Source organism: Gopherus evgoodei, unplaced genomic scaffold (assembly GCF_007399415.2).
Source record: "Gopherus evgoodei ecotype Sinaloan lineage unplaced genomic scaffold, rGopEvg1_v1.p scaffold_302_arrow_ctg1, whole genome shotgun sequence".
Taxonomy (NCBI): Eukaryota; Metazoa; Chordata; order Testudines; family Testudinidae; genus Gopherus; species Gopherus evgoodei.
Genome location: NW_022059965.1, coordinates 14654 through 27023, shown reverse-complemented (window position 1 = coordinate 27023; position 12370 = coordinate 14654). Strand labels below are relative to the sequence as shown.

The 12370-nt window shown below is 48.5% G+C and overlaps 1 long non-coding RNA gene and 2 other non-coding genes across 3 annotated transcripts; all 3 read right to left on the bottom strand.

Annotated features, from left to right (window-relative positions):
* Positions 1 to 3496: 3496 nt before the first annotated feature.
* On the bottom strand, positions 3497 to 3568 carry TRNAE-UUC. Its single transcript has one exon. It is a non-coding gene; the product is annotated as a tRNA-Glu (tRNA).
* Positions 3569 to 5110: 1542 nt separating this feature from the next.
* LOC115640348 lies at positions 5111 to 10953 on the bottom strand. Its single transcript, XR_003997875.1, has 2 exons — positions 8652 to 10953; positions 5111 to 5231 (listed from the first exon to the last, which is right to left on the bottom strand). It is a non-coding gene; the product is annotated as an uncharacterized LOC115640348 (long non-coding RNA).
* TRNAS-AGA lies at positions 7809 to 7890 on the bottom strand. Its single transcript has one exon. It is a non-coding gene; the product is annotated as a tRNA-Ser (tRNA).
* Positions 10954 to 12370: the final 1417 nt, after the last annotated feature.

The window sequence follows — 12370 nt, the reverse complement described above, 5'->3', positions numbered from 1 at the left end:
GGGGAGGGGAGGGGTGTGCGTGGTTAGGGGGAGAAAGGATGGAAACCTAACAGTGGGGCCCAGAGAGATTCCTCCAAACAGGGGAGATCCCCTGCTGCCCCCCCATCTGCGGGAAGAACAACTGTGTGTGTGGGGTCTCCACATGCTGTCCCAGCCCCAAGAGCCAACTGTGGCAATGGGAGCTGCAGGGCTGGAGTCTGTGGGCAGCAGTGCTCAGAGATGCTCCCAGCCCTCCCGCTTAGGGGCTGCTGCCAGAGGGGGGTGCGGGTTGCTTTCGAGAGATGCCCGAGGTAAATGCTGCACCCTTCATCCTCTCCTGTACTCCCAACCCCCTGCCCCAACCCAGACCCCACACCTGCACCCAAACTCCTTCCAGGACCCTGCTCCTTGCACACCCTCCTGCACCTCAACCCCCTGACTGAGCCCAGACCCTGCACCCAAACTCTCTCCCAGAGCCCAGCCCCTCTCCCTCCCACACCCAAACTCCCTCCCAGAGCCTTAGGCAGGTGTGGGGAGGGGGGCAGGACTTGGTACCATTCTGGGCACCACCAAAAATTATACAAACCTGCCACCCCTGTCCAGCCCAACCTTCTGCTGATGCACCTCAGCCCACACCCGAGCAGGGTTTGAAGCTTCCATTGCTTAAATTCCAGGACACTGAGGGATTTCAGCTCCACTTTGCCCAGAGGGAACCTTCACCCCACTCCCAACCAGGTTCTTGTCCATGGGATCACTGTTAGGGGGGCTGGGTCCCTCGGTGTCTTTTCTCTCTCTACGACAGGCCAGGGTGCAATAACTGGGGCATCTGAGCACCCAGGACCTTCTGTGGGGCTGCCATTCCCCTTCCCCTTCTGTGGTCTCATCTGTCATTGACTCCAGCCTTTTTTCCATCCATCGTCAGCACCTCTCAAGCAAGCTGCACTCACCTCAAAAAGACATAAAGTCCTGTGGCACCTTATAGACTAACAGACGTATTGGAGCATAAGCTTTCGTGGGTGAATACCCACTTCGTCGGATGCATGTGGCAGAAATTTGCAGGAGCAGGTATAAATATGCAGGTAAGAATCAGTCTAGAGATAAGGAGGTTAGTTCAATCAGGGAGGATAAGGCCCTCTTCTAGCAGCTGACTTAATACACTACATGACACTATTAAATGCTGCTAAACAATTAAAATGCTGCTTTTAAGGGGTTAAACTGACATAAAGTCCCTTAAATAACCCATCCATCACTGCCGGAATAGACTGACAACTGCTAGGTCACTGTAGTTTATTAAGTAGCTTGTGCAAGCATAAAAATAACCCCAGATAACTTGGCCAAAGGAACAAACATGTATTTTTGGACCCAAGTTCCTCAAAATTTTGCTTCGGAACACAGCTGCTGAAACCGCAAGTAGGTGGACACCAGGTGTCAAAGTCCTGACAAACACAAAAACCTGTAAAAAGGGGAAGTTACAAAGAGCAAGCTTGCAAATTAGCTCATAACCAATATATTTTTAGCAGATGGTTAAAAGATGTCATTGTGTTAACCAAATATGGTATCTTCGGATGTATGAGTTCATATGGTAATGTGCGGTTTTTGGCTATATAAACCCAGGTATCACTGCTGTAAGGTAGAGCGACTTCCCCTTGGTATGAACGCCAAGGGAGGAGAAATTGCTTTTGTAGTTGGCTAGCCAGGCACAGAATTCCCACTACATTCATCCGATGAAGTGGGGATTCACCCCTCAAAGCTTAGGCTCTTGTACATCTGTTAGTCTATAAGGTGCCACAGGACTCTCGCTTTTTACAAATCCTGGTTAACGCAGCTACCCCTGTGATACTCAAAACGACAGTGTCCCCTGTTGGGTGTACATCACTGACCTCTCTCCTTTCCGAGCACTGACTGCCCCTCTGTTCCTTGCCTCTCAGTCTGAGCAGATGGGACCTTTCCCTCCAGTGCTGGAGGATTCGCCCTTCTCATCTACCCTTGTCCCAAGCAGCACAGTGAGAGGGAATCTTAAATGTACCAAGGTGACTTTGGAGCAGAAACCCCCCAGACCTTCCATGCAATTGGCACTTGCCCCTCACTGAGCAGGACTGAAACTGGTGCAGGGATACTGGTGGGCCACATCCCCTCTGGGCATGAGCAAAGCAGCAAGGTGAAAAAATGAACCTGGAGATGCTAAGAATTGAACCCAGGGCCTCATACATGCAAAGCATGCTCTCTACCACTGAGCTACATCCCCAGATGGGCTGTATTTGCTATGGATTATACTCAGAGCCCTCCTGTTCTCACTGCATCCAGTGACCTATAAGCTTCACGAGAAGCCCATTCCCCTCTCTGAGGACCAGGCCTGCTCTCCTGGAGGTTACTTGTTCATAGGAGTCACTTTGCAGCAGGGCAAGATTCTATGTGTGGGGCAGAGAGAGTTTGTGCCCTGGACTCAGGGTGCAGAGTTACACTAAGCCCTCTCCCCTGCATTGGGTGGTGGGGGTGCTGCAATCCCCTGCTGTAAGGTCATTGTGGGGTATGCTGTGAGCAGCTCAACACCTCACCCTGGTGGCAGAAGTGGGGTGCGGAGTTCTAGGTGTTTCCACCTGCCTGTGAAGTCCAGCTTTCCCCAGCACATTCACTGTGGTGCAATTTGGTCACTGTTTCCATGGCTGAACAGCAAAGAATCACTCCCAGTTTCCCTTCTAGCTGCAGCAGGATTAGCCTGTGTCAGTGGTTAATGAGGTGGATCTGGTTGTAGATTGTTATTCATTCCCCACCTTGACAATTCACATAGTCCCTTTCCTACTCAAATCCCCAGCACCTCAGTGATCCTGGTAGCAGGGGTTGGGTCCTGAGACTTTGAGGGTCCTTTTTACCCTTCACCTGGAGTGAACTCAGCTTTTCCCCCATCCCAGACAATCCATGAAATAACAACAGGAGCATAAAGAAAGACGGGAGGGAACATCTCACTGCCAGGGCTGGATGTGCCCAGGGCCCCAACTCATCCATTGTTTCCATGGAATTTGGCCCCCTGCTTTGCACAAGGGACAGAGAAAGATCTTGCTGTTCCTGTAGCTGTGCAAGGAAAATTGTGCTTCTGTATGAAAGAGAGGAGGGAAATGGCCCCATGATGGGACAATATCCTCAGGATTAAGACCTAAGGACTCAGGCTGAGAACTGATAGAACTCCACTCATCTGGGATTTAACAAATTGTCTTCCATGGAGCAGGGCCAGATCCAGCATTTTTGCCACCCCAAGTGGAAAAAAAAACCAAAAAAGCTGCAATCAGCGGCAGCTCTACCTCTGCCACTTTTGGCAGCAAGTCCTTCCCTCCAAGAGGGAGTGAGAGGGCCCAACTGCTGCAGAAGCCTCCCCATTCCATTGGCCACCCCAGGTACCTGCTTGCTGCGCTAGTGCCTGGAGCCAGCCCTGCCAGGAAGATGGGGGAATCAGGGAAAAGCCACAGGCTTGTTTACATTGCAAGTGAAGAATAACTGAAGCTTTTTTGGTTTAAAGTTACTTTTCCCTGACTGGGAATCAAACCCAGGCCATGGCAGTGAAAGTGCCAAATCCTAAACACTAGACCACCAGAGAGCTGATGTTTTTTTTCCCCTCACTTATGCTACACTTTCTTAGCCTACTTTCTATCCACTTTCTGACAGTGCTCCATTGTCCACTCCCTGAGGGGTTAAGAACAGAGAGTGCAGGAACCCCTGTACTCAGGGTCACAACCTCAGCCCTACACAAGCCACTGAAACAAACTCTAATGATGCTTCCTCCAGCAGGATCACAGAGCCACACAAAAAAAACCCAGGAGGAACAATCCTCCTCTGCCTTCATTTACCCCATCGCAACCCTCTCAGCAGCCGACTCTTGCAGGAAGGACACTGAGCTGATAGGAGCTCTGGCATAGAGACCAAGGAAGGGGTGTTGCTTCCCCTCACTGTGAGCTGATCACAGTCTGACTCCGTGTAACAGGGCTCTGAACTTTGCCATCTTGTGTGTTCTGAGAGCAGAGCTCCCCGGACCCTGCTGCTGAGAGCATGGTGATTGCACAACAGCTGCAAGGCCTTTTTCCCTCTCCTTGGCTTCCCCAGACTTTCCCCACAAATGGTTCTATCAGGTGCTGCAGGGATCTAAGGACCTGCAGGTTTCCCTCATTCATCTCTTAAAGCAAACAGTGATTCTCTTCTCTGACACTCCTGGGTCTGGGCTTCTTTTGAGTTTTTCCCAACGGGGGGCCTGATTCCCTGTGAAAATGTGTGTGTGGCACCAGCTTGTCTGCCCCCTCTCTGGGAACCAAGAAACTTTTTCAGACTCCCCCACTAGATGAGTCCAACAGCACCTCCCCTTGGTGGGAGAATCCTAAATTCTGACCTCCCGCCCTGGTTGCTCTGACCAGCTGATGGCGGCAGCATGTTAAATCAACCCCAGCTCACTGGGCTAGAAAGCAGCATCTAACCAGCCTAGTGACAGCTCTGGTTTACTCGCTGGAGACATAACAAACCAGGAAAGAAGGCAAATGTCAGGCTACGTCTACACTACAGGATAAATTCGAATTAGCTTAAACTGATTTTATAAAACAGATATTATAAAGTCGATTGTGCGCGTCCACACTAGGCACATTAATTCGGTGGTGTGCGTCCATGGTCCGAGGCTAGCGTCGATTTCTGGAGCGGTGCACTGTGGGTAGCTACTGTAAAATAATGAGGCCAATAACGTCGATTTGCGTCCACACTAACCCTAATCCGATATAGTAATATCGATTTTAGCGTTACTCCTCTTGTTTTGTAGGAGTACAGAAATCGATTTAAAGAGCCCTTTAAATCGATATAAAGAGCAGTGTAGTGTGGACAGGTGCAGCGTTAAATCGATTTAACGCTGTTAAAATCGGTTTAACAGCGTATTGTAGACCAGGCCTCAGACAGGGAACCTCAGTTCACAAATAAACACCTTCAGGGCACCTTCTACACTGCGACTGGGCAGTTGACTGACTTTAAATCTAGTTAGCTCTGTTGGTAAAGCATGATGCTCTTAATCCCACCATCATAAATTCAAGCCCCATGGTGGGTGGTCGCAACAAACCTTAGGTGTCACTCTTCTGCTAATAGTCACAGATCAAAATGAAACAAACTCTCTGTTCTCTTCGGCAGGTCATGTTTCTTCCTCTCTCTGAGCTTCAGTAAAACATGAAGAGAGAACAAACTGACATTTGCATTCTATGTTAAGAGGGTATTTTCTCCTCTTCCATTGTACCCTAGGCAAGAAGAGAGGATAGTAACCATTTAACGGATGATTGCAGAGGGAAAAGTTTGGTCTTTATAAATAGGACAATGATCAATTGGTCTCCATGTCCACTGATGGTAGGACAAGAAGTAATGGGCTTAATCTGCAGCCAGGGAGATTCACGTTAGATATTGGGAACAGCTTTCTAACTCTGAGGGTAGTTAAGCTCTGGAATAGGCTCACAAGGGTGTCTGTGGAGTCACTGTCCTCGGAGGTTTTTAAGAACAGGTTGAACAAACCTCTGTCAAGGATACTCTGCATATACTTGGTCCCATAGACAACCTGCTCTGGCTCTGCTTCCCTCCTTCTGCTCCCTGCCTGGGCAGACTGCTGTGGGCACTTGATCCCACATGCCCCCGACACATCATCTCTGCTTGGCCCTGCCTCAGCAGAGAGGGCTGGATTTCATGACCTCTCCAGGGCCCTTGCAGCCGTACAGCTCTATAATTCGATGCCATCGCAATACAATATAAACAACAACAAAAGTGGAAACACCCCAATCTAACATCTAACAATTCAGCGTGAACTGACATTCCACAGCACAAAGTGACAACACGTAGGAGTGCAAAGCCCAACAATTCAGCACCATGCAAATGAACGCCCCATAGGGCAAAATGACGCACTGCAAAAGAGCTCAGCTCAAACCGACTCAACACAAGGCAGTGCAAAAACCATACAACACGAAACAATGCATCAGAGTGCAAAGTGACACTGTGCAAAACAGCTCAGCGTGGAACAACGACACAGCACAAACCCACACAATAGAATCATATAGAAAGGGAGGGCAGGGAGAGACCCCGAGAGTCAGGGCCAAGTATCCCTAGGCCACCCTGACAGGTATTTGAAGAATAGGGAAACAAAGGGCACCACGAACTTCTGTTTTTTGGATGAGTCAAGAAAAGGGAGTAGCATTGTCCCCCTCGGGTAGCCCCTGTTCAATTCCAGGTCAGAAAGCAAAACTCTTCTGCAAGAATATCCTAAAAATATTGTGTTTCACTTCACTTCATAAGTACAGTTGTGTGGCAATTAAATGATGACCCTAAAGTTTCATAAAAGTGTGGGAAATACGGATGTATCAGAAAATGGCTTGGAATGAAGGAAGACAAAAATTGATGGGTCGAGAGAACAGGCCCTGTTTCCCCCTGGTTTGGAGCTTCTCTCACAACTACTGGAATAGAAAAGCTAAGCAAATGGGGTTCTATTGTTCCAAAGGAGATTGAAGTGAGGCCATTTTCTCCAGATAGAATTAATGGTATTATCAGGAGTGGGATGTGAAATCACATCTCTATGCAGAGACCAGAACAGCCAAGGGATTGGAAAAAAATTTTTTTATAACTAGCACTTTAGACCAGTCCATCATCCTTATACTACGAAGAATATGACTTATGAACCCTAGTTTTCATTAATAGTTGATGAACTCTTTAGGGCGGTCGAGATGGCACATCTCTTTCAACTCCTAGAGACCTTCTACAGCACAGCTGATTTTTAGACACACTCACCCGGACCTAAAGTTACACATTTCCTGGAGCTCCATGAGTTCTGCGGTGTTGTAATCTCCCTGCTCACATTTTAAGTGAACAAAAGATGGGTGCTGGCATTCTGAGAGAGTAATGGTGAACCTCAAAATCCTGCCCTGGGGGCCAGACAGTTAAGCAACCAGCATCCACAACCTCTACCATGATAGCATCCTGTCTGGGAATAACTCACTTACCAATAGCTGAGGTGTGAAATCCTCATTTCTTTGTTGTTCTATCACTGTAGTCCCCACTTTCCTATTGCTTGTCTATATAATCTCTGTCTGGTTCTGTGACTGTTTCTGTCTGCTGTATAATTAATGTGTTGGGTGTAAACCAATTAAGGTGGTGGGGTATAATTGGTTAGATAATCATGTTACCCTATGTTAGGATTGGTTAGTTAAATTTCTGTAAAATGATTGGTTAGGGTATAGCTAAGCAGAACTCAAGTTTTACTATATAGTCTGCAGTCAATCAGGAAGTAAGGGGGGAATGCGAATGGGAATTGGGGTAGGGGAATTAGAATTATGTTTTGCTAAGGGGGGAAATAGGAACAGGGAAGGGGAACAGGGACACAGGCAAGCCTCTGTGGTGTCAGAGCTGGGAAGGGGGATACTGAGGAAGGAAACTGGAATCATTGCTTGCTGGAAGTTTACCCCAATAAACATTGAATTGTTTGCACCTTTGAACTTCGTGCATTGCTGCTCTCTGGTCACGTGCAAGAAGGACCAGGGAATGGGAGGGTGATGGGACAAACCCTGTAACAAGTACGTCTTTCAGGGTGTGAAACCCCCCAGAACCAGTATAATTAAGCTGACCTAAGCCATGGTTAGATAGTGCTAAACAAAAGGAAAGATTGTTCTGTCAATGTAGCTATTACAGGGATGGAAAACCCCTCCAGTCACTGCAGCAACTGTCTACTCTGCAGTGCTAGAGCAGTGTCACAGCAGCATTTTAAGCGCAGACAGCCTCAGAGTGAGACCAGATCTGGCTCCAGCACTAAGACAACAGCACTGACAACACACTAATGCCACCATAGTTAGCAGGATTCAAACCTGCATGGGGAGACCCCAATGGATTTCTAGTCTATCACCTTAACCACTCGGCCACAACTACTTGATGAACAGCTGCTGCTCTACACGATGATTCTGTTCTCACAGAATTGTCACTTCAAATGGCTCAGACCAACTCCCCCAGCACACTCACGGCTGTGCATTAGTGTAAGTGTGTCCATGGTGAACAGCAAGAGTTCCTGCCCATTTCCCTTCCAGCTGGAGCATGATTAGTGTGTTTGTGGCTAACGACATTGCTATAGATTGTTGTTCATTCCCCACACTGACAATTCAGACAGTCCCTTTCCTATTCGAATCTCCACCATATCATTCCAATAGCCGGGGGCAGGATTTCTCTGGGGCACTGAAATGTTTCAGGGGATCAGTGTGTGAGCTCAGCCTTGCATTCCATCCCTGATGTTTCATGGACTAACAACAGCAGCAGAAAGAAAGAGCCGAGCCAATATCTCACTGTCAGAGGTGAAGGTGGCCACGTCCCCTCTGTCTGACCATCGCCATTGCAGGAGAGAAGGGTTCACTGCAATCGAATGCCCTGGCTCAGACAAGAGACACAGGGAGGTTTTACTGTGATTGGATCTGTGCAAAGGAAATTGTGCCTCTGTGTGAAATTGAGGAGGGAAATGAAACGTCCACATGGTGGCCCAGTGCCTTAAGGAATGTGGGCGATGGACTCTGGCTGAGAAATGATTTAACAGGAATTTGTATCAATGTATTGCCCTGATTAAAAGCTATGGCTGTAAGGTGCCACTGTTGTTAGTACTTGAACCTGCGTGGAGACACCCGAGTGGGTGTCAAGTCCATTACCTTAACGAGGGGTAGTTGATTACTTTGTCAAGATCCAAATTTCTTGGTCAAGGTCTAGTCAGTGTCTAGATAACAGAGAAAATAATACACTGATGATAATAAGAAGAATTTAGAAATATTTACAGTTGCTATGGGCATAAATATGATGATTGTTTCATGTTTCACTCTTTATATCTGACACCAGCATCACCTTTCCCTTTAGCCTTGTAGTTTGCCAAGGGTAAAACTAAACATCTCTTCAGATACAAGGGAGTGTTTGTGTTCATTCCTGTTAGCTACCCAGCGGTTTGATGTAGCTGCTTTCAGTCCTCCGGCTCTGCCTTGATAAGTAACATTTCAGGGTGTCACTGAACTGAAGGAGGGAGATCATTTTCTGACAGATGACACCTCCTCTTAAAGGTGTTTGGCTGGCTGGCAGCCCTGGTTCCCAGGTCTCTCCTGAGGGAAGAAAGTTTCTGTGCAAAATACTAAAACTTTTAACAGAGAGGAGGGAAAGGCGACGACCGCATGGTGGGGCCAGTATGTACCACAACATGGTTCTTTTATGTGGGATTACTCTGAACATTGACTGATCTCCACTCCCTTGGATTTGAAGAGATGTTTAGTTGTGCACTTAGGAACCTATAAAGCTGAAGCAATTTTATGGGTGGTGACACTACGATGGAAGGGTTTTTTAATGTTGTAGAAATTGTTAAAAACACTTAGCTTAAACTGGAACTGCCTGTTATTAAAGGCTGGTTTCCCCACGTCAGTTCCATAAGCTCTCCTAGAAACACCCTGGGTTCTCTCCTGCCTCAGTGGGAACTAGAGGGAATCGTCCCCTGCTGCCCTTGGCTCTAGGCTGATTTTTCTGGGGAGGGGACGTGGAATTGATTTGTTCGCTGTTGAGAAGGGAGCCGGGCCAATTCTCAGGGAACCAGAACTCCCAGCATCTTCCCAGCCCAGCCCAGGCTGCTGCCCCGTCCCAGTCTCTGTTCCTCTGGGAGCCCTCCATGTTTGACTCTAGAGCAGGCTGGGAGCAGCAGCTGAGGCAGAGGACAGCCTGGGCCAGGCAGATAAGGAGTTTAGCAAGCAAAAAATGTAAAACGGCAGTGGAGTATTACCTTGGACTTGACGGCATTTCTCCATTGGTCTGTCTGCCTTGGGGCAGGGACAATAACACGTCCTGCTGCATTCGTTATTTCAAGAGGCAGTTTAGGATTTTCATTTTCATTCTCACACACAGTGCACAAAGCAGGACTCAACCTTTGGCATAAACTAAACAAGCTGCTCACAGATTCTGACAGCCACAATGAGCGTTCGGGTGAGAGCTCAGACCTGCCCCTGTCCCAGAGGGAGAGTGTCATCTGTGTGGGGACTGGAGCACTGACCTACCAGCTGCTAACTCCCAAACTTTCAGTAACTCTATTATCAGTACCTGTGAGTGTTATTTAAACCATAAGAAAAACCACACTGGGCTAGACCAAAGGCCCATCTAGCTCTGAATCTTGTCTTCTGACAGTAGCCAGTAGCAGGTGCCCCAACAAACAGTCAGCAAGGCACCACTGATGCTTTAGCCAGCTAAGCCCTGGTGCCTGTGGGTAGCTAAAACACAGTGTTTGCCCACACCTGACTCCCTGCCATCACCATTGGGGCCTGACAAGCTTTGCTTGTATTTGGATTCTGCAAAGCAGAGGAGCAGGTGACGTTTTCCTTACAAGTTGTGTGTGAGTGAATCTTTGGCCAGGTCTGCACTACAAAGTTGTTTCAGCAGAATTGTGTTGCTCAGGTGTGTGAAAAACACACAACGCTACCTCAGTCGGCAGCTTGTGGCTGGTGCACACACTGCAATGCCACGTCTGGCGACAACACTGCCCTGTTTTGCTGACAAAATAAAACAGCTTTGATGAGAGGTCTAGAGCTTTTTGCAGCAAACTTGAAGTGACAGAGTAGACGCTGCTGTTCATTATATCACCATAACTGACCTCCTCCAGTATCCCACAATGCCCGCCGTGAACTCGCCTTCCCTGCATTCCTGCTACAGAGCCATGGGCCCTCCCCTTTCATTGCTCTGGGAAGTTCTGACAGTTGAACCTGCTGCTCTGCTCTGGCAGCCAGGAGCAAACCGCTGCCGTGGAATGCTGCTCTCTGCCGCACTGCGAACACAGAGCAGGGTGGCGGGAACTTCCTTAGAGTGTGGGGAGGCCACTGGCACCCGCACTGTGACACGCCCAGGACACCCCTTCCCTCGAGGAGGCTCTTACCTTCTAAACAGGGACGGCTGTTTTCTAGTAAAATCAGGCAAAGGGAAGGAGAAAACTCAAAAGAGGTTCCTCCTGGTGCTCACATACGTAAACCCAAATACTCTCTCAGTCCTCAAAGAGAGACCTGGAGAAGGAGACTTGCTGAAGCAAAGCCACAGGGGTCTCTGAGGTTTCCTTGGCTCCTCGCCCCTCTCCTGCCTAGCTGATGTCAGCATCTTTCTGTGAGGTCATCACCTCCCCACCACCTTTGACCAATAGTCTGAGGTCCTGCAAAAGGCTTTTGTGATGTCACTGCCACACCCCTCCCTTGCTGTGCTAATGTCCTGCCCCTGGCCAGGAACTTTGGAGGTTTGAGCTACTCCCTAGGCAGAGTAATGACACTGGGTGATCGGCTGTTTGGGAAAACAAGAGTCTGTCTTTTTGCCAGGGAAAGGAGAAACTTGGCCAGCAGCAGGGGGTGCAGAACATCACCCTAGCGTGGGGGTGACAGCGCCTCTGGGATCCTGAAATCCCAGCACTTTACACACCTTCATGGAGCCTCCTCAACCCCCCTGGGCTGTTGGAACTGCGACCCCAACCCTACTGATGAGAAACAGGCCTGGGGAGGGGAAGCTACTGGCTCAGGGTCACACCAAGTGTCAGAAGGATGGATGGGACCCAGCAGTCCTCCTTTCCAGGCCCCTTTGCTAACCACTGCTGCACACTCCCTCTCACAGCTGGCAATTACAAGCAGGCCCTCGTGGCCGCTCCCCCTGCCTTTGAGAGGGAGTGTGCTCCGCTGGAGTTAATGGAGCAGGGGACTGGGAGTCAAGACTCCTGAGTTTCATTGATGGGGATTTCATACTTTCCCGCTATTGGAAATTGCTGGGAGAATCCCCCAGCCAAAGCTGCTATGACAGTGCTAAGCAGCATCTGACCATTCAAGGGCGGAGTGCACTGCCCAGGAAGAGGAGTGTTTGGCTCTGGGGTTTGTGAAAGTAGAATGAATTATATTGTAAAAATAGAAAGAATTAAAGAAATGCTGTCTGTACCTTTAAGAAAAACTGTTGAAATGCTGCAATCCAGGTGTCAGGAATACAGACATTAACATAGAACAATTGCACCATTTAAGGGCAATTGGTGAAGCATTAGCCTTAGATCGATAACAGTTAGTAAGGAAATAGGATATGCATGCTGTGCCCCAGGTGAATTTTACTGTTTTGGTATCATTGTCCCTTTGTCTAATTCCCGCTCTTTTATCTGTATAAATAAGACTGTTTGAGCCTTGCATGGGCGCTCACATATTCTGAATGTTATTGGCAGAGCGCTGTGCTAATAAAACAGAGTGGTCTGACAAATTGTGAGTCCTGATTCTAACTTTGACAATTTGGAGGTTCCACCGAGATGGCAACCGTCTTCATTGGGGCTGTGTGATTCCTGACTGTTTTTGTAGGATGACCGTGGCAGCCGGCACCTGGGCATTTGGCCCAAGCGGTC